The sequence below is a fragment of the Carcharhinus amblyrhynchos genome, chromosome 4 (genome assembly GCF_965287045.1).
Source record: "Carcharhinus amblyrhynchos chromosome 4, sCarAmb.v2.hapA, whole genome shotgun sequence".
In the NCBI taxonomy this organism is placed as follows: domain Eukaryota; kingdom Metazoa; phylum Chordata; class Chondrichthyes; order Carcharhiniformes; family Carcharhinidae; genus Carcharhinus; species Carcharhinus amblyrhynchos.
This window is the reverse complement of record NC_137327.1, coordinates 38,085,510-38,106,296: the sequence shown is the minus strand read 5'-3', so window position 1 is coordinate 38,106,296 and position 20,787 is coordinate 38,085,510.

Sequence of the window (20,787 nt, the reverse complement as noted above, 5' to 3'; positions counted from 1 at the left end):
GTGAGGCAACAGTGCTAACCACTGTACCACCATGCCACCCCAGTCTAAAGTAGAACTTCTTAATTGGAAGGGGGCTAACTTTAATGGGAAGAGAGTGATACCAAAGACTGACAGTGAAAACTATAATGGAACAATGGGAGATCTTTAAGGATGAGATGGTTCAGGTGCAGGCTAGATATGTTCCAACAAAGGGGAAAGTAGGGTACTCAAAGTCAGGGCTCATTGCATGATGAGTGAGATAGTGAATACAATGAAAGAGAAAAAGAAGATGATGTTTCTGCAAAAGACAGGTGAACTCTTCAACTAGAAAAAGGCAAAATACAAAAAGTTCAGAGAGAAAATGAAGAGGAAAATAAGACTGGCGAAGAGAGAAAATAAGAACAGAATAACATTTAACATAAAAGGGAACCCTAAAAGCTTCTACTGGCAAATAGCAAGTATTAAGGGGCGAGGTGCTACCTATTAGGGACAAAAAAGTGATATATGCTTAGAGGCAGAGGGCAAGACGAATACTTAAGGGGCACTTAATATTCACTAATGGAGAGAATACCAATAAAATATCTATAGGAACTGAGATGTTAGAGATAATTATGGTATGAAGCAGGGTAGGAGGTAGGAGGCAGGGTGTTTTGGAAAATCTGGCAATGCTTAGAGTGAATTAACTACCTGATTTGATGGCTTGCATTTCAGGTTGTTAAAGAAATTAAGGGTGAGAAGGTCTTGCCATAATCTTCAAGTTTTCCTCATCGTTGGGAAGATGCCAACAGATTGGAGAGTGGCAAATGGACAAATAAAAAAAAGTGTAAAGAGAAAAAGAAGATGATGTTTATGCAAAAAAAGGTCAATTCTTCAACTAGACAAAGGCTAAATACAAAAAGTGACTATAGGTTGACCAGGTTAACATCAGTGGTGGGTAAGATTTTTGTAAACATTAATCAGGGGAAAAAAAATCAACAGGCAGTTGGAAAGTTTTGAGTTAATTAAGCAGAGTCAGTGTGGATTTGTAAAAGCAGATTGTGCTTGGTTAATCTAATTTAACTTTAGACAAAGTAACTTGTTTAAATGAATTTTAAAGAAGTATTTGACAAAGTAACACATAAAAGGTTGGTTAATAAAAATCAAGGTTCTTGGAATAGGAAGACCCGTGTCAGCTTGGATAAAAAATAAATGGTGTAAGGGGTCATGGTACAAGGCTGTTTCAGATGGGAAGATGGTAAACACTAGTGTTTTATTAAGTCATTACCTGACCACGGTTTATTTTCACATGTATAAATGTTTCAGATTTTAGAATACAATGCAACATTTCAAAACTTGCCAATGATACCAAACATGGAGGAGCGGCAAATAGTGAAGGTGATTCCAGTTGACTACATCAGGACATGGAAAAGCTAGCAGAATGGGCAGACAAATGATAGATGGAACATAAAATTATTTTTTAGACACACGAGCAGTTCTTCTCTTCATTCTTGGGATGTGGGCTTCATGGCATGGCTAGCATTAATCACCCATCCCTAATGTCCCTTGAAATGGTAGTGGTTTGCTAGTCTGTGTGAAAGTACACTCAATGCTGTTAGATAGAAAGTGCAAGGCTTCTGACTTAGTGACAATACAGGAGTGTTGACAAAGATAGAGTAATATTTGGTGAGGTATGACCCCTGGAGTGCATATTCTGTTCCATGTGGGAACTCAGGGACATTTTCAGTGTCCTGGATAATGTAATGTGCAGGAATGAGACAACAGGTGTAGCATCTGGTGCTCTGGATGTCAGAGTTTGAGCAACAGCTGACACCAGTAAAGTGCATCTGTGAGGTTGAGAGCCTTGCAGATAGCATGTTTACAAATGTGGTCATCCTATAGCTCGAGAGTGCACAGGGAGAGAGGGAACAAATAATCATCAGTCAGGTGGTGCAGGGATCATCTGACATCTCACTTTCCAGCCAGTATTCAGTTCTGAATATTGAACAAAGTGATGGTTCACCCGGGGTTTGCAGAGAGGACCAAGTCCAGCTGAATAGTGGAACACAAAGTAAGCTGGAAGAGCAGGGATGATACGAGATTGCATTGTCAAGGGAATAGCCAAACATTTCTGTGCTCATAGAAGTGAATCCAAGATGCTGTCTCTCTCTGTCTCTTTCTTTGTCTGTCCACCTCTTTGATTGAATTCGGTTTATTATTGTCACATGTATTAACATACAGTGAAAAGTATTGTTTCTTGCACACAATGCAGACAAAGCATTCCACTCATAGAGAAGGAAACAGAAGAGTGCAGAATGTAATGTTACAGTCTTAGCTAGGGTCTAGAGAAAGATCAATTTAATGCAAGTCCATTCAAAAGTCTGACAGCAGCAGGGAAGAAGCTGTCCTTGAGTTGGTTGGTATGTGACCTCAGAATTATGTGTCTTTTTCCCAAGGGAAGAAGGTGGAAGAGAGAATGGCCAGAGTGCGTGGGGTCCTTAATTATGTTGGCTACTTTGCTGAGGCAGTGGGAAGTATTGACAGAGTCAATGGATAGGAGGTTGGTTTGCACGATGGATTGGGCTACATTCATGACCTTTTGTAGTTTCTTGTGGTCTTGGGCAGAGCAGGAGCCATACCAAGCTGCGATACAACCAGAAAGAATGCTTTCTATGGTGCATCTGTAAAAGTTGGTGAGAGTCGTAGCTGACATGCCAAATTTCCTTAGTCTTCTGAGAAAGTAGAGACATTGATGGGCTTTCTTAACTATGGTGTCAGCATGGGGGGACCAGGACAGGTTGTTGGTGATCTGGACACCTCATAAATTGAAGCTCTCAATCCTTTCTACTTCATCCCTGTTGATGTAGACAGGGGTGTGTTCTCCTTTATGCTTCCTGAAGTCAATGACAATCTCCTTCATTTTGTTGACATTGAGGGAGAGATTACTGTTACCGCACCAGTTCACCAGATTCTCTATCTCATTCCTTACTCTGTCTCATCATTGTTTGAGAGCTGATTCACACAGTGGTGTCATCAGCAAACTTGAAAATCAAACTGGAGGGGAATTTGGCCACACAGTCATTGGAGTAAAAGGAGTACAGTAGGGGGCTGAAATCACAGCCTTGTGGGACGCCAGTGTTGAGGATGATCATGGAGGAGGTGTTGTTTATCCTGTAGCTCAGCCTTCAATAACATTATTCCCACGAGAAAGCTCTCCTTTTCTCTGTCTATTTCTCTATCTCTCTCTCTCCCTCACATATTCTTTCTCTATCTCTCTTCCCGTATCCCCATTCTGGGGATTGGGTGTTCCAGCAATTTTTTGGCGGGACGATGGGTTCAGGAGGGCATGTGGGCATGGGTGTTGAGATGGTCAGCCAGAGGGTCATTGGGGAGGGTGTCAGTATGTCAAGAGTTTGATGGGTACATTTCCACGACACTGAAAATTGTGTGGCTGACATGTTCATTAAAGGCCAACCCACAATAATTGTTAATACATGCACTTAAAACACATTGCTGGGACTTGGTTAAATCCACAACAACTGCAGGGAATTAATTACATTTCTATCTGTGAGTGCTTAAACAGCCCTAAGGTACGTGCCTTGAGCACAGTTGGAAGTAGCTGAAAGCTGATCTGGCATCGTTCCATGACACCAGTAATGTCTGCTGAACTCTTGCAAGCAAATAAATATTCACAACTCTTGTTGTTTGAGTGCTATGTGAAGTTAGTTCATGTCAGTGACCTCATTTGATCACTCTCAGATGTATATGATGACTGAAAGATTGCTTCAGAATGCAGGATATTGCTCCCTGATGTAAGTTTACACTTTTGCATGCAGAATTCTGTTAAAGTTTTCAGGCAGGGATGTTATCCTCCTCCACCTCCTCCTTGATGGTCCCAGCATTATGGGTGTCACTCAATGGGTTGTGAACGTAGCCCAGTCCATCATGCAAATCAGCCTCCCACCCAATTACTCTGTCTACATTTCCCGCTGCCTGGAAAACCAGCCAGCATAATCAAGGACCCCACACACTGCGGACATTCTCTCTTCCACCTTCTTCCATCGGGAAAAAGATACTAAGGTCTGAGGTCACATATCAACCAACTCAAGAACAGCTTCTTCCCCACTGCCGTCAAACTTTTGAGTGGACCTACCAAATATTGAGTTGAACTTTCTCTGCATCCTAGCTTTGACTGTAACACTACATTCTGCACTCTCTCTTTTTGTTCTCTCCTCTTTACTCTATGAATGGCATGCTTTGTCTATATAGCACGCAACACTTCTCACTGTCTACCAATACATGTGACAATAATAAATCAAATCAAATCAATGGCTGACTAAGCGTGAATGATAAACAGCCAACTATCATGGTCCAATGACAGTTGGTATCAATGACCTGGGTAGAAAGGGAGATCAGGTCCTGCAGTCTAAATTTAGTGGGGTTAATTGGGAAATTAACAAGCAGGACTGTAAGCGAAGTAATCTCTGGATTAATCCAGGTACCATATGAAAATGTGTATAGAAGTGGGAGGATAAAGAGGATGAATTTGTTGCAGGAGAGATGGTGCAGGAATGAGGGCTTTCAATTCTTGTGACATTGGGATTAGTTCTGGGGGATATAGGAACCATACAGTCAGATGAGTTACATCCATGAGTTACACATGGAACAGAGTGGATCAACTTCCTTGCAGTACGATTTGCTGGTGCTATTGAAAAAGGTTTAACCTGACTTGGGAAGGATTTGAAAACTAGGAAGTAATGTTGAAGAGTAATCCCAAAGAGTAAAGAAAGTTGGGAGAGCCAAGTAGTACAAGGGTAGGAAGTAGTAAGATTTGGTGTGATAGGGAAGGTAAGGAAATCTAAATTAGGGATACAGGGCATGGATATAACTGTGTTGAGTGTGGTATACAAGATTTGTGAGTTGCAGGTGCAGCTACAAATGTGTAAATATGATTAAAAAGCAGAATACAGTGGGTACTGGAAATATGATATTGTGGTGATAACAGAACAGACTCAAAGAACACAGGACCGAATATTAACATTTCCTGAATACAAATGTTTAGGAAAGATAGGAATGGAAGAAAAGGAATTGGGGTGACAGTATTGATTAAGGAGAACACTAAGGAGATTATGGAGGGAGAAAGAGCAATAGAGAATGTCCTAAAGGGGTCAAAGACAGAATCCATTTGGCTAGAGCAATGGAACCAAAGAAGTGCAGTTGCATTGTTCAGTGAAAGCTACAGACCCACCATCTACACAGAAATTGCTTGATGAACCAATTTGTAAGGAAGTTAAAGAGAAGTGCAAGAATAATAATATTGCTCTAATGGGGGGCTTCAATTATCCCAATATGGGCCATGATAGTAGTTGTGCAAAGGAAAGAAAGGAGCAAGATTTCCTAGAATATATTCAGGGGCAGCATATATACTGGGAGGCATAGTGGCATAGTGGTTAGCACTGCTGCCTGACAGTGCCAGGGACTCTGGTTCGATTCCAGCCTTGGTTGAGTATATGCGTGGAGTCTGCATATTCTCCTCATGTCTGTTGGGTTTCCTCTGGGTGCTCTGGTTTCCTTCAAAGATGTGCGGGTTAGGTTGATTAGCTATGCAAAATTGCCCCTTAGTGTCAGGGGGGCTAACAGGGTAAATACATTGTGTTATAGGGATAGGTCTTAGGTGGGATTACTGTCAGTGTAGGCTCAATGGGCCAAATGGCCTCCTTCACCACTTCCTCCAACAGTATGTTTCCAGACTAATGAGAAAGAAGGCATTGCTGGAGCAGGTTCATGGGAATGAGTTGGGCCTCGTGAATCAAATGTCAATAGAGGAACATTTGGGGGCCAGTGACTGTTGTTTAGGGTTGGCTTTGGAAAAGTACAAGGGGCAATTCAGCGCAAGAACTGAGGGGAAAACTATCTTTGAGGAAATGGGAATGGATCTGATCCAGAATCAAAGATTGGTAGGCAAAACTGTAACTGAAAAATGGGCTGCCTTGAAAAAAGGAATAGTTCAAATGCAAACAAAGTATACAGGGGAAAAAGTCTGCAAACAAATCCAAATTTGTGAGTGATGAAAAAGTGCTCATGTCAGGTGGGTAACACATGTGAGAACCAGGCTGACTATAAAAGGTTCAGAGGGGAATGGAAAAAGCAACTGAGAGAGACATGGAGTGAGTGTGAGAATATGATGGTAACTAACATAAAAAGTAATACAAAAGTATTCCATAGGCATATAGATAAGAAAAGGGTTGCAAGAGAAGGAGTGAGATACTAGGGACTTAAAGGCTTCAATGGGACTTCCGATTGACAGCTTGGGACCAGGGAATCTCACCAGCAGCGAACAGCATACTGCCTGTCACCACTGGAAAAAACACTGAAAGGAGGCCAAAGAATTTTGCCCAATAATACATATTTAAAACTGAAATCTAGAAAAACTGAGGTGAGTGCCAATGTGGTCGAGGTGAGTGGGCCTGTGCAGTCGGGGTGAGTGGGCCTATGTGGTCGGGATGAGTGGGCCTATGCAGTTGGGTGAGCGGACTTATGTAGTCAGGATGAGTGGGCCTGTGTGGTCTGATAACTAGTGCCTATGTTAATCTACACTGAAAATGTGCCCAAACCAGTATTTAAAAACAGATAGATCACCATTGTCGTTCTCTCATGCTCATTGTGAGTGTGAGCTAAAGTAAGTGTGCACATTTAACATTTTTCTCTCCTCAGCAAAGCACAGCAGAAGTGAGGGGCCATTAAATATAGCACAAGAGCCATTGGCCGTGGCAAAGAAACAAAGCACAGTGGGAGACAGGACTCTTTTAATATAGCACAGGAACCACAGGGAGTGGCGGAGCAGTAAAACACAGCTGGAGAGATTTTAAAAACAGTGTGGGAAACATTGAAGGGGCTCCAAAACCCAGCAGGAAAGAAGAGCAGTGGTGAGAGATGGGAATATATTGCAAATTGATGTTTCAGTCCAGAGTCACACGGGGTAAGTGCACTGGTAAGCTTTGAATTTTTACTTTCATGTAGTTTTATTGAAAGTAATCAATTTGAATGTGTTCCAGGATCTATTAACGAGTTTACAGCTACTGTTCAATTAGTTTATCACACCAATGGATTACAATTAAAGGGATAGTAACACTGAAGCGTTCTGATTTTTTCAAAAAATCAAAATCTAAGGATTTCAGATATTAGGAGTGAAGTAGAAACAATTCAGTTAATCTCCCAAAAAATAAAATGACCTCAACACACAAAAAATAGTTGATAGGAGTAGCTGGTGAAGTTTTATTCATTTATATTGCATGTTTTATCTAATAAATAAGGCATGGCAAGGCAGCTTGTACCACAAAGTGTACATCCTGTTCCACGTGGGAAATCCCAGGACATTTCTCATGACATGAACAACAACTACAAGTACAGAAATGTTGCTAGCTGCAGCAGCTTGAGCTTTAGGTTTCATAATAAGAACATAAGAAGTAGGAGCAGGAGTAGGCCATCTAGCCCTTTGAGCCTGCCCCGCCATTCAATAAGATCATGGCTGATCTGAAGTGGCTCAGTTCCACTTTCCCGCTTTCTCCCCATAACCCTTAATTCCCTTGCCTACCGAAAACCTATCTACCCGTGTCTTAAATATGTTTAGCGAGGTAGCCTCCACCACTTCAACTGGCAGAGAATTCCAGAGATTCACCACCCTTTGAGTGAAGAAGTTCCTCCTCAACTCTGTTCTAAACTGCGCCCCCCCCCCCCCCCCCATCCCCCCACCCCCCCCCACCCCCCCTTATCTTGAGGCTGTGCCCTGTAGTCCTGTTGTCCTTTCTGAGCGGGAAGAATCTCTCTACCTCTACCCTATCCATCCCCTTCATTATCTTATACATCTCTATAAGATCCCCCCTCATCCTTCTAAACTCCAACAAGTACAGACCCCGTCTATTTAGTCTCTCTTCATAGTTTAACTCCCTCATCTCCGGTATCAGCCTAGTGAACCTCCTCTGCACTCCCTCCAAGGCCAAAATATCCTTGTGCAAGTGCGGCAACCAAAACTGCACACAGCACTCTAGCTGCGGCCTCACCAATGCCCTGTACAGTTGCAGCAAGACCTCCCTGCTTTTATATTCTATCCCCCTCGCTACAAAGGCCAACATCCCATTCGCCTTCTTGATCACCTGCTACACCTGCAGACTGGGTTTTTGCGACTCATGCACAAGGACCCCCAGGTCCCTCTGCACCGTAGCACTGATCCAAAGACAAACCAGCAGCTACAGTCACTACAGGGCACCCATAAGGCTGAGAATTTTGTAGAAGCATACTTACAGATATGACCATCTTGTAGCTTGAGGTAATGCATACAGTGAAGGAATGGGTGACTAATAAAGACCAGCCAGTTAATCCCAGAGAGCATTTCATTCTCCAACAGGTATTCTGTTGCTTTGGGGAGAGCAGCCAGAACCTGGTCCATGGAACCACAGCTGCTTGGGATGGGGTGAGATATGGTGAAGATTGGAAAAGCAATATTGACAAAGGTTTCAATAATTAGGGGAACAGGCAGGCATTTCTGCAGCGTGAAATGCTGATCTAGGATGGAATATCCCCTTCCTGGTGCCAGGGTCAAGGACATGCAACTTCAGGGGGAGGGTGAAAGCCAGTGGTGGTGTGACCTTAGAATAGTAATCATTGGAATACAACGGGTACTACATGGAGGTAGGTAAGTATAGAAATAGGAGAATGGAATAGATGACTGCAAGGCTGGAGAGTGAGCAGGAGAGAAGGCTTCAGATTTTTGGGTCATTGGGAATAGCTCCGCGGGAGATAAGACCTGTGCAAGCTGGATGGGTTGCATTTATACAGAACCACGCCCAGTATCCTTGCCTGGCAATTTGCTCACCACTGCTACAGAAAGTTTAAACTAATAGAGCTGGGGAGGGGGAGACCAGGAAATAATATTAGTGAGAAAAATCAAGGTGCACAGATTACTGGGTTAGACAGATAGCATGAGCGTAAGAAATAGTGAAGTGTTAGGATGGGATAAGGTACGAGGTAATGTAATAAGGTCTAAATTAGGTTTACTGTGCATTTATGGGAATTCTAGATGTGAGGTAGATAAGATTGGTGCACTGCAGGTGCAGATATGAAAGTATAATGTTGTGGCAATAAGAGAAATCTGGTTCAACAAAGGGCAGGACTAGGCAGTAAAATATTCCTGCATACAAGGTGTTTTGGAAAGATAGTAAAAGAATGAAACAAGGAGGCAGGCAGTACTGATTAAAGAGAACATCGCAGTGCAGGAGAAAGAGGATGTCCCAGAGGGGTCAAGGGCAGAATCAATTTGGTTTGAGTTAAGAAACAATAGAGGCACCATCACACACTGCGTGTGCTATATAGTCACTTAGTGGGAAAAGTATAGTGTCATGAATGCATCAGCAGGTCCAAAGCCACCAGCATTTCATAAAGTATTTCACAGGATATGAATCCCAATAAGGAGATTAGCAGGTGTAGACAGACCAAATAAAAAGAAATATATCATCCTGCTAATAGGAAATAATTTGGGGTAAACGATGCTGCCATTCAACGAAGATATACATATGCTAATATCAGAACTAACAGTAACCGAGGGAATAGACAGCTAAATGTACAGAGTATCTTCAAAGGGAAACAATGATATAATTGGCAACCGTTCTGTGGTACAGAGTCTGAGGTACAGAGTCCAGTTAGCGGCCTGTAGGCCAGAGCTGGTTAGCAGACCAGAAGCAATCGTGCAGGGTACCTTTGTGAAGGCAGTTAAAACCCACATCTTCACTGAACGAAAAGACGTTCCCCAGGATAACGATTTAATTGTATTCAGTGTGATAATTATAAGCTGGCCTTTACTTATAGATCTATTGGATTAGATATTGTTTAGACAAGAGGGAAGCCCTGAAAGAGTTCAGATCTTGTAAATATATTTTGGCTCACAGGGTAATTCCTGCTTAAACTGTGTAGATGTGTTTAATAGTCTCGCGTGTAACTGTCTTAGATCATTATAGTCCCGTTCAAGTACATGTATCTTTTCTTTAATACATACTCTTTAATAAGTGTTATACCATGACTGGGCTGGTTACTGTTTTCACTGGGTATGACCTATGGCCTCTGACACTGTTTCTGCAGACAAAATGATACACCACCATGAGCCGGTGTTTCCAAGTTCATAGAATAGAATCATAGAATCATAGAACCCTACAGTGCAGAAAGAGGCCATTCGGCCCATCGAGTCTGCACCGACCACAATTCCGCCCAGGCCCAACCCCCTTATTCTACATATTTTACTTGCTAATCCTTCTAACCTATGCATCTCAGGACACTAAAGCACAATTTTAGCATGGCCAATCAACCTAACCCACACATCTTTGGACTGTGGGAGGAAACTGGAGCACCCGGAGGAAACCCACGCAGTCACGAGGAGAATGTATAAACTCCACACAGACAGTGACCTGAGCTGGGAATCAAACCCAGGTCCCAGGTCGAATAGAATCCCTACAGTGCAGAAGGAGGCCATGCAGCCCATCAAGTCTGCGCTGACCACAATCCCATCCAGTCCCTATCCCCATAGTCCCAAGCATTTATCTTGCTAGTCCCCCTGACACTAAGTGGCAATTTAGCATGGCCAATCAACCTGACCCACACATGTTTGGACGGTGGGCAGAAACCGGAGCACCCTCAGGAAACACATGCAGACATGGGGAGAATGTGCAAACTCCACACAGACAGTGACCTAAGCTGGGAATTGAACCTGAGTCTCTGGCACTGTGAGGCTAACCACTGTGCCACGGCTGGGACAACCTCACAGTTAATATCAGCCGGGTTCATAACAAAAGGAATAAATTTGCAATGAAATAACAGGGAGGCAGAAGAATTATAGAAAAACAGTCACTTGGTAGTACAGAACTTGAATATTGCTGAAAACAGAGACATGTTGCTAAAACTCTTCATTTTGCACTCATCAAACAATGTGTTTCAAACAATCACGACAAGTTAGGTGGATTGGCCATGCTGCATTACTCCTCAGCGCCCAAAGGTGTGCAAGTTAGGTAGATTAGCCATGCTAAATACCCAGGATTACAGGGATAGGGAGAAGGGGAGGGCTTATTTGGGATGCTCTTTGAATAGTTGGCGCAGAGTCGATGGGCTGAATGGCATCGTTCCCCAACGTAGGGATTCTATGGTTCTAAGTTAAACCACAGGGTAAAAATAGTGCTAATTGACCCTGACTGACAAAGGCATTGCCTGGAGAAAGTAATGGGGAATTATAGGCTCCCCAACCTTCTGGGTTACTCAGAAAAGGTGCAAGGTTTGAATATATTGCTAGAGAACAGGTTTCTGTATACAAATGCAATTTAATTTGAGTAGGCAAAAATGAGCCATGCTACAAGCTCAACTTAAATTGTTGTTAGTGCAGCTATTAGTACACTCATGATTATGCAGCAAGTGCTTCTCTATTGCAGAATCACATCAAACACTAGACATCTTGTCTCATTTAATTGCAGTTCAGTATAATGGGTGCCTCTGTAATATTCCATTATGTTTCAATAACTGTCCTGGGACTTCTAACTACTAATGCTTATTCTGCTGACTAATAGACCCCTAACTGCTGAACTTCTGATCTTATCAGAATATTTCTGCAGCATCAAAAAGGGGTGGCACAGTGGTTAGCACTGCTGCCTCACAGCACCAAGGACCGGATTCGATTCCCAGCTTGGCTCATTGTCTGTGTGGAGGTTGCATATTTCTCCATGTGTCTGTGTGGGTTTCCTCCAGGTGCGCTGGTTTCCTCCCACAGTCCAAAGATGTGCAAGTTAGGTGGATTGGCCCTGCTAAATTATCACTTAGTGTCAGGGGGACTAGTTAGGGTAAATGCATGGGGTTATGGAGATAGAGCCTGGGTGGGACTGTGGCTTGCGCAGACTTGATGGGCCAAATGGCCTCCTTCTGCACTGTAAGATTCAATATCTTTCCCCCTCTTCATTTGCATTTTTGACTGAGATGAACAATAGTTTTATATTAAAAATACATGTAAAAATACATTTACTATTCTAAAATTTACTTTAACATCATATTTCATTTCATTTTAATACCGTTATTGCGTTCACATATGAGCAAATTGTTAACATTATCTTGTTAGGTAGAATCATTTAACCCCTGCTAGCTACTCTGTCATTATAGTCTAAAGATCTGTCTGTGGATCCAATATAGCTGACCTAAAGTCTCCAAAGCCAGATATGCTATTTCATGGACAAAATATCCTGGTATCAAAAACAGGGCAGATCTCAGACCCATCACTGCCATTTCAAGAGCTTTCAAATAAGTGCTCAAATGTTATGCCCCTCTCACTATTAGCATTATGAAGCAAATGCTGACTATCGATTGACCACATTTCTGTCAATCTAAACAATCTTTGATAGTTGAAGTGCTCATTTAAAATTGTTACAGCTTTTTTAAGCACTATGAAGTGCCTACATCATATTTAATTTTCGTAACAGTTCCCTCATTCCCATTTGATTTCCCCACCAATCCCTTGCCACCAGATCCCCAAGGTTAACTCCCATTGCCAAGCCCAGTATGGGGTGGAATCTTGCCTGGATAGATCGATCTCATTTAACATGACTGAGCACACACAATCCCAAGATGCCAGTCAGACACTTAAACTCTGCAACTGGAAAATCTTCACTACAATATCGAAAAAGTTAACTTTACAATATTTTGTGGGGACTCCAACAACAACGTATGTTTATGTAACACTTTTCAGCCGGAATTTTACCGCCCTGCCCGCTGAGACAATCGGAGCGGGCGAGGGGCAGATCATGGGAAGGTCCATCGACCTCAGGTGGGAGTTTACGGTTTTGGGATGAACGAGGCCATAAATCCCACCCTTAATGTGTAACCACCAGTTTTTTAAATACTGTTGAATGGCTTGTGAGACCCATTCAAGAGTTAAGGGTTAACCACATTTGATCTGTGATGATCCTTATCTCCTGAATTACGTGTAATTGTTAGTTGCCTATTAAAATGTGTTTAATACAATTTTCAGCACTGTAATTGTTTTCCAAGTTACCCTTCCAAAAAGCAAATGGCAAGGATGCAATTTATCTCCACCATGTACAGTACAAAATGTTTAATTAGTTCAATAAAGTGAAAAGCTTTTTTTTTATTAGAGCAATTAATTATTGTTTCTGTTGAAGAGAAGATTCCCATTAGCCTCAGAGAAATTGACTGTATTCAATGCGAAAAAATGTGTATTTCCTTCTTGGCGATGAATAATGTCCTCGATCATTCAATACCCAGTCAGTGACCAATGAATGAGAAATGATTCAAACCATAGATCCAAATGTGTTGGAGTAATGAAAGTATTTGTTATTCCATTTCAGAAACTAAATAGCAAAAAATACTTGATTAGTGATAAAGTAAAGAAAGATGGCAGATAATTGATATCAATTATCAGGATTTATTATTACAAGCACTGCTGACATATCATCAACAGTAAATCATAGAATGCATAATGAAGCAGAGGTACAAAAAACTCAAAAAGATATTGAAGTACTTAAATAAAGTACTCCAATATCTTTCATAATTTATAACAGTTTTGAGAAAGTTAGTCTTATAAAATGGGGCAATATGTTTAATTTCTTTTTTATAAAGGAAATTGATGCTTCATTTGAATTATTACCTTTTGCCAAGAGTGAATTAGTGTTCGGTGTTTAGTTTTGTAGAATGACTGCACTCTGATCTTCCTTCTGCATCCGAGCCTACAAGTTCGCCATTGTGTGTTTACATTCCGGCAAAGGGAAATGTCCAAGGTGATAAATGGGCTGTGAGCGACCTTTGAACCTTTTACCTGAATTACTCCAGGCGCATTTGACCCTTTCCTTGGTTATTCAGGAAGGCCTGCCTTCTCCAACTTTGCTTCTCTCTCAAAAAAAAGGGGGAGAGCATCTTATGGTCTTATGGTCTTTCACAGCATGTACTTCACAATTCAGGATTTTTTGACCAGCTTTTCTCGGGAAGGATTTTATGAATTATATCCAAGATGCTGATTCAGCTTTTGATGGAGTAAAATGATTGTCAAGCTGTTGTTGAGGCACTGGCTGGAATTTTCCATTCCCACCACAGTAGGTTTTCCCACAGCTTGCTATTGGCAACCGGTGGGATCTTCCAGTCCTGCCAAAGTCCACTCCGTTTGCATGACTCGCCCTCCTGCCGCCAGGGTCGCCTTCTCGCAGGACTGAAAGACCCTGCTGATGAGAAGGGCTGGAAAATCCCTTCTTATATCTGTGCTTTTGAAGAAAAAGCTGATTCTGTACACTGTTGCAGAATGCTTATGAAGATATTACACTCTGAAATTAGTGTAATGTTTAGTTCTGTACCACCTGCCCTTCCTGATTAATAAGCAAGCAACAATTACTATCCCCCTTGACAAATGTTGAAACTTTGGCTTTGCCATCTCCGGTGCAACAAATATCTATTTCTCCATCAGAGTAGGAACACCCATCCTCTGTATCCGAATGTACAATCATTCCATGTTTCTTCACTTAAAAAAACACAGACTCAGTCCACTACCATCCCTTTATTCCCACAGCATCTTCATACACTTGATATCTGTTTCTCCACCTACTGTTTGATACAACATTATCGTTCTCCTACCAGCTTCCTCCTGCCTGGCAAGTTATCCTGATTGTCGCTTGTGTCTTCAACACAACGGAAGGCAGAGGTCAAAACTTCTAAAGGAAAGACCACTGGCAAGTGAATCGCAGCTTGTGGCATACATACACTTATTTAAAAATGTTCTATTCTTTGCCAAATGGCGTCCAGATTGTTATCAAACCCCATTACAGTTGTGCAGTGGTTAGCACTGCTGCCTCACAGTGCCAGGGATCAGTGTTCAATTCTGGCCTCAGATCACATTCTCCCCATGTCTGCGTGGGTTTCCTCTGGGTGCTCTGGTTTCCTTCCACAGTTCAAAGATGTGTGGGTTAGGTTGATTGGCCATGCTAAATTGACCCTTGATGTTAGGGAGATTAGCTGGGTAAACGTGTGGGGTTATGGAATAGGGCTTGGGTGGGATAGTGGTCGATGCAGACTTGATGGGCCAAATGGCCTCCTTCTGTACTGTAGAGATTCTATGAACTTGCAAAACTAAAACTTCACTGGCTTTTCCGCAGAACTTGAACTGTGTCTGCTTTTTAAAATCAGACCCAGCAGGAAGTTTGGGCAATTTGGGCCGAATATCCCTAGAGTATGCATACATTCTCCCTGTGTGTGCATAGGTTTTCTCTGGGTGTTCCAGTTTCCTCCCACAGCCCAAAAGACATGCTGATTAGATGCATTGGCCATGCTAAATTCTCCCTCAGTGTTCCCGAATAGGCGCCAGAGTGTGGTGACTGGCGGATTTTTGCAGTAATAGTATTGCAGTGGTAATGTAAGCCTGCGTGTGACTAATAACTAAACTTCTACATGCAGAGTGCTCCAGTGAAGATCAAAGGCAATATTGTTGTCACATCCCCAGGTTATATTGTTTTATGATTAACTATTGGGTAGTGTTGCAACTCTCCTGAACATAATTTGTCGAGACCATTTATGCAAGATACCAGACAAAAATCGGTCTGCTTCTTCCACCTATATTCCAGGAAACACTGCCATTTCATAATGCCAGCACCCCACTGCCAGAGATAAATTCATTGTTGGGATGTGGGCATCACTGGCATGTTGACATTTATTGCACTCCATGGTTGCACTGAGCAAGCAGTGGCAGACTTCTTTGAATGACTGGTAGCAGTTTGATGGCTTGTGAGGATATGTTTAAGTTTAAGTTTATTTATTAGCGCCACAAGTAGGCTTACATTAACACTGCAATAAAGTTACTGTGAAAACGCCCTAGTCACTACACTCCAGCACCTGTTTGGGTACACTGAGAATTTAGCATAGCCAATGCACATAACCAGCATGTCTTTTGGACTGTGGGAGGAAATCCACGCAGTCATGGGGAGAACATGCATACTCCACACAGACAGTGACCCAAGCTGGGATTTGAACCCATGTCGCTGGCGCTGTGAGGCAGCAGTGTTAACCACTGTGCCGCCATGCTGTCACTGCATTGTAGAGGGAATGAATTCAAATATAAACAGAGTTGGCAAGCCAGGTGAGTCTTTACAGAGATTCGACAGCTTCATGGTCACAATCATTGATTTAAAAAAACTGAATTCAATTCCCAACTTGACGTGATAGATTTGAACTCGGAATATTATTCCAGGAACACTGCACTATGGTGTGGCTCCCAGACCTGAAGTTATTCAAGTCATTACTTGGGTCAGAGTGTTGTAAAACTGAAAGAAGAGAATCTCAGCCCAAAGACTGTAATGAGCTTCACTGAAACCAAATCAAATACTGACTGGAATTCTCTAGCCGTTCATGCCTACAGGATTCTCTGGTCCTGCTGCAGTAAACAGAGATTTGGTTGAGAGCCAAGTTCTCCATCCTAACTTGCAGCGGAGGTGGGGTGTGAATGGCCAGAGAATTTCCGCCAGGAACCAGGTGCAAGGAGGCCTGGGTACTCGAGCTATGCAACATTTTACGGGAGCAAGTCATGAGGTACCTACAGAGGGAATGCAGGTGATATTTCATTGATTATGAAAGATTACAGTCGCACAAGGGGAGAAAGTTAATAGAGAAGATACTGGAAGGAAAAGGTTGAGAAAGAAAATTAGAAATACAAAAAAGGGAGAAAATGCTCAATTTAATTGACAGGGGAGTAAATAGAGAGGATCAAATTGTACAAATGTGAAACAAGCTGTGTACCAGTTGCAAATTTTATTTGTATACTTCTAGTCTATTTATTTGCATCATATCATATTTAATATAACTTACAACGTGAAAGCTGAAGTAATATTTGGGGGAAAAGCAAGTAACAAAATGCATTTATTATGGATGAGTGGAAGCTGAGCTGGAAAATCCCACTTGTCAGCTCACCAGGAACAGCTGCCTTGCTTTTCAGCTTGTCAAAGCTGCAAAACAACATATCTGATTCAAATCCTCCAGTACGTCTTACAGATCTCAACCTATTTTGATTCTTTTTTTCATGGTCTCTTTATGTGCTGTTGCAATTCAATCCCTTCAATACAAAGGCGCATGATCCTACTTCCCCAATTAAATTGGCAAGAAAATGTAAATTTGGACATTGAAGGATGTATTGGCCTTGGACAGATTGCAGTGTAAATTTACCAGAATGATGCATTGACTCCAAAGGTTAAACTGAGGAGGGAGATTTCATAAACTATGGTTGCATTTCCTGAAAAGTTTAAAAGCTTAAGGGATGATTTGACTGATATTTTCAATATACTAAGAGGAACAGGTAGGATGGATAGTGATAAACTGTGGGTGGGATTTTCTGCCTCCCCCAAACAGCATGTTTTGCAGCACCTTCCAGTCTCACCAATGTCTACAACATTTTGCTAGCTCACTTGTCCTGCCATCAAGGAACCCCCCCCCCACCTTCCCCCCCTCCCCCCCCCCCCCCCCCCCCCCCCCCACCTCCACCACCACAAGGATTGCCTTCAGAGGATGGCAAGATTCCCACTGTGGGAAGGGCTGGAAAATCCCGCCCTATTTCTATTGATTGAGGAATCCAAGACTATAAGCGAGCCTTGTCGAAAAATTAAAACTAAGGGGGAGATTCTCATAGCCCTTGCACTACTCGAGCAGGAGACATCAGAGGAGGTCGTCTCACAGGTTTTCTGCTGAGCATCAAAGCCTCTGCGAGTCTCCGAGAGTAAGATTTCCAGCGTAATCAGTTCCGCACTGGAAATCGGTGTAAGCTGATTTCAAATGGAAATCGCTATTTGTATTTCATTAGCGGGCCCAGGACTGAAGTCACTGAGTCTACTAGGGTCTCCTCCCTGCTGGCAGAGGTTCACTCCACTGGGATTTATTCCTGCTCCCCACTAATGGCGAACAGGTGGCCTGACCCCGCTTAAGGTCCCTCCCTGGAGGTTGGGGTAAGGGGGTAAGCACCTTGGCACTGCCCACTGGACATTGAGTAGTGCCAAGGGTGGGGGGGGGGGGGTCAGAGGGAGTGGGGCCTACTGGGGGGCCTATTGAGGCATTTGGTGGGGGCGGGGGGATCTGCTGCCACTCTGCATTGGGATCGCAGGCAGAGGGTGGGAGGACAGCAATCAGGACAGGCCATAGGGGTGGTGGGGTCTGGTTAGAACTATCAGGGGAGGGTCAGGGCTTCCTGGGAATGGGGAGAGTGGAAGATCAGGGTTGCTGGGTGAGGCATTGAGGAGATGGGAGCTGGCCAGTTGAGAGGGACATAGGCCCTGGCCCGGGAGGTCCAGGAGGCCAGCAATTGGAGGGTGAAGGGGCGATCAAAAGGCCAGTGATGGGAGGGGTTGCAGGGCTGCCAGTGATCTGGAGGCCGGAAATGTGGGCCCACTGTGCACAGCTCTTCGCACTGACAGATTGTGCATAGGCAGTAGACCTCTCAGCGCTATGCTGCTGGCTTCTCCAGTGGGAATGGCCCAGCCCACTGATGTCCAGAGTGAATCATGCTAGTGCACTCTGTGATGCAGAGTATCAGAGATTCATTCTGGAAATTACACTGAAAAAAACAGCGGGATTTACTCCCATTCGTCCGCACGTTGGAGACTTAGAATTTCTTTGGCCCAAATTTTCAGGAGTGAGATTTGGAAACATTTTTATATGAGTTGCAGAAGTTTGGAACTCCCTTCCAGAATTGATGCTGGATCAATTGATAAATTTAGAACAAGATTGGCAATGTTTGTTACCTGAAAGGATTAAAGATATGATGCAGGTAGGCCATAGAGCAGCCATGACCTCATGAACTGAGTCAAATGGCCAAATGGTTTACTCCTCAGCCAGAGGGTGGTGAATCTATGGAATTCATTGCCACAGAAGGCTGTGGAAGCCAAGTCATTGAGTATATTTAAGACAGAGATAGATAGGTTCTTGATTGGTAAAGGGATCAAAGGTTACAAGGAAACGGCAGGAGATGGGGTTGAGAAACATATCAGCCATGACTGAGAGGCGGAACAGCCTCAGTGGGCCAAATGGTCTAATTATGCTCCTATATCTTATAGTCTTATGGTCTTCTAACATCCGACATTCCAATGAAGAGATAATCAGTCCTATTTAGCAACAACTGGAGCTATATACAAATGAGTCCTACTGATTAAATATCAGTTCCACTCTGTAATGAAGGCACAGCAATTGTAAGAAATGGATTATTTTCCTGAAAGGAAACTGATGTTAAACAGTTTGGAATCATCCAGGTATTGAATTTTGAGTCACTGGGGAAATTAAATTACCTGACCTTTGCTTCACAAGGAAGACTTTGGCGGATCTATTTGGTTGATGGGAAAACTAGTCGGAGTTATTAAGTATGTAGAATCTTGTGCTTGGGAGATAACAAGAGTAAATCATCCACTTTGTATGTAATTACAAGCATATGCTACTGCCCCAATAGCTGCTTTCCTGCAGTGCACACTTTATCTGTGGCCAGAGGAGGCTAATGGTCTGAATAAGTGTGTCACATTCTGTTATCCTGCAACATAGGATTAAATTCCTTGTTTAATGTGCAAATAATTCTTGACAAATAAATGGAGTTATAGCAGTTTTGCTGGTATTTGGTCATTCCAGAATTGTACCAAGAATTGGTTTCCATGCCAAATCCTCTAATCATTCGATCAGTTGTATATGGCTGATTCAATTCTCTTATGTGATTACAAAGCTTGAGATTAGAAAGGACTTGACATTTAGAAATCTGATTAATAATACACTTCTTATACCTGAGCACTTTTAATCTAAACTGAAATTTGCAATGGGCAAAAAACAAGGGTGAAACAGTGGAACCTGTTCACACGAGCTTTCCAAATTCATTCCAATATTTCCTTAGCATGAAGCATTTGAACTGTCAGCACTGCCTGTACTCCTCTTTGACAGTTTTTAAAAATCCAATTCAACCAAATCAAGTCCAATTCAGGGTCTCAACAAGTTGAGACATTCCCGATCCAAGCTGTCAAGATGGGGCTGTCACCTCCTGCCTTGGGGACAGTTTGTTTAACAAGAGGTGTTGGACATCATGGCTGTAATGACCTCAACAAGGTGCATGAGGCTGTCTCGAGCTCCCTGATTGAGGTCAGGATTGCCTGTCCAGTCAGGGAGTCTCGCCTGTGTATATAATGAGGAATGTCAGGTGTACTGACACTCTGGTTTCTGGCTTTTGAAGCACTCTTAGGAGTGGAGATAAGTTTGTAAATAAAGGGAAGCTAGTGAAGGGGCATCAGCCTCTGAAAGTTATTTCAGTGGCCATTGGTTAAGGGCAACCAGCTCATCTTACAGGGAAGGTACAGTGTGGTTGCAATCAGCTTCATTTGAATACTACTGAAATGGCAGGTACAGGAAATGATACCTACTTTCCAGATGCAGCCTTGGGTCAGCTGGTTGCGAAGGTCAGACCATATCTTTCCACCCAGCATACGGAGGTATCCTATCGAGCCTTATTATAGCAATGGGCAGATTTGGCAGAGCAGTTGTATGTCAGAATCATTGCTCCAAGGAGCTGGCTGCAATGCAGAAATTAGTCCAAGAATCTGAGAAAATGACTAAAGTAAGCCACCTAATTAGTGGTGACATGGTAGCACAGTGGTTAATACTGCTGCCTGTCAGTGCCAGGGACCCGTGTTCGATTCCAGGCTACGCTACTGTCTGTGTGGAACTTGCATGTTCTCCCCATGACCGCATGGGTTTCACCTTGCTGCTCCGGTTTCCTCCTACAGTCTAAAAGATCTGCTGGTCAGGTGT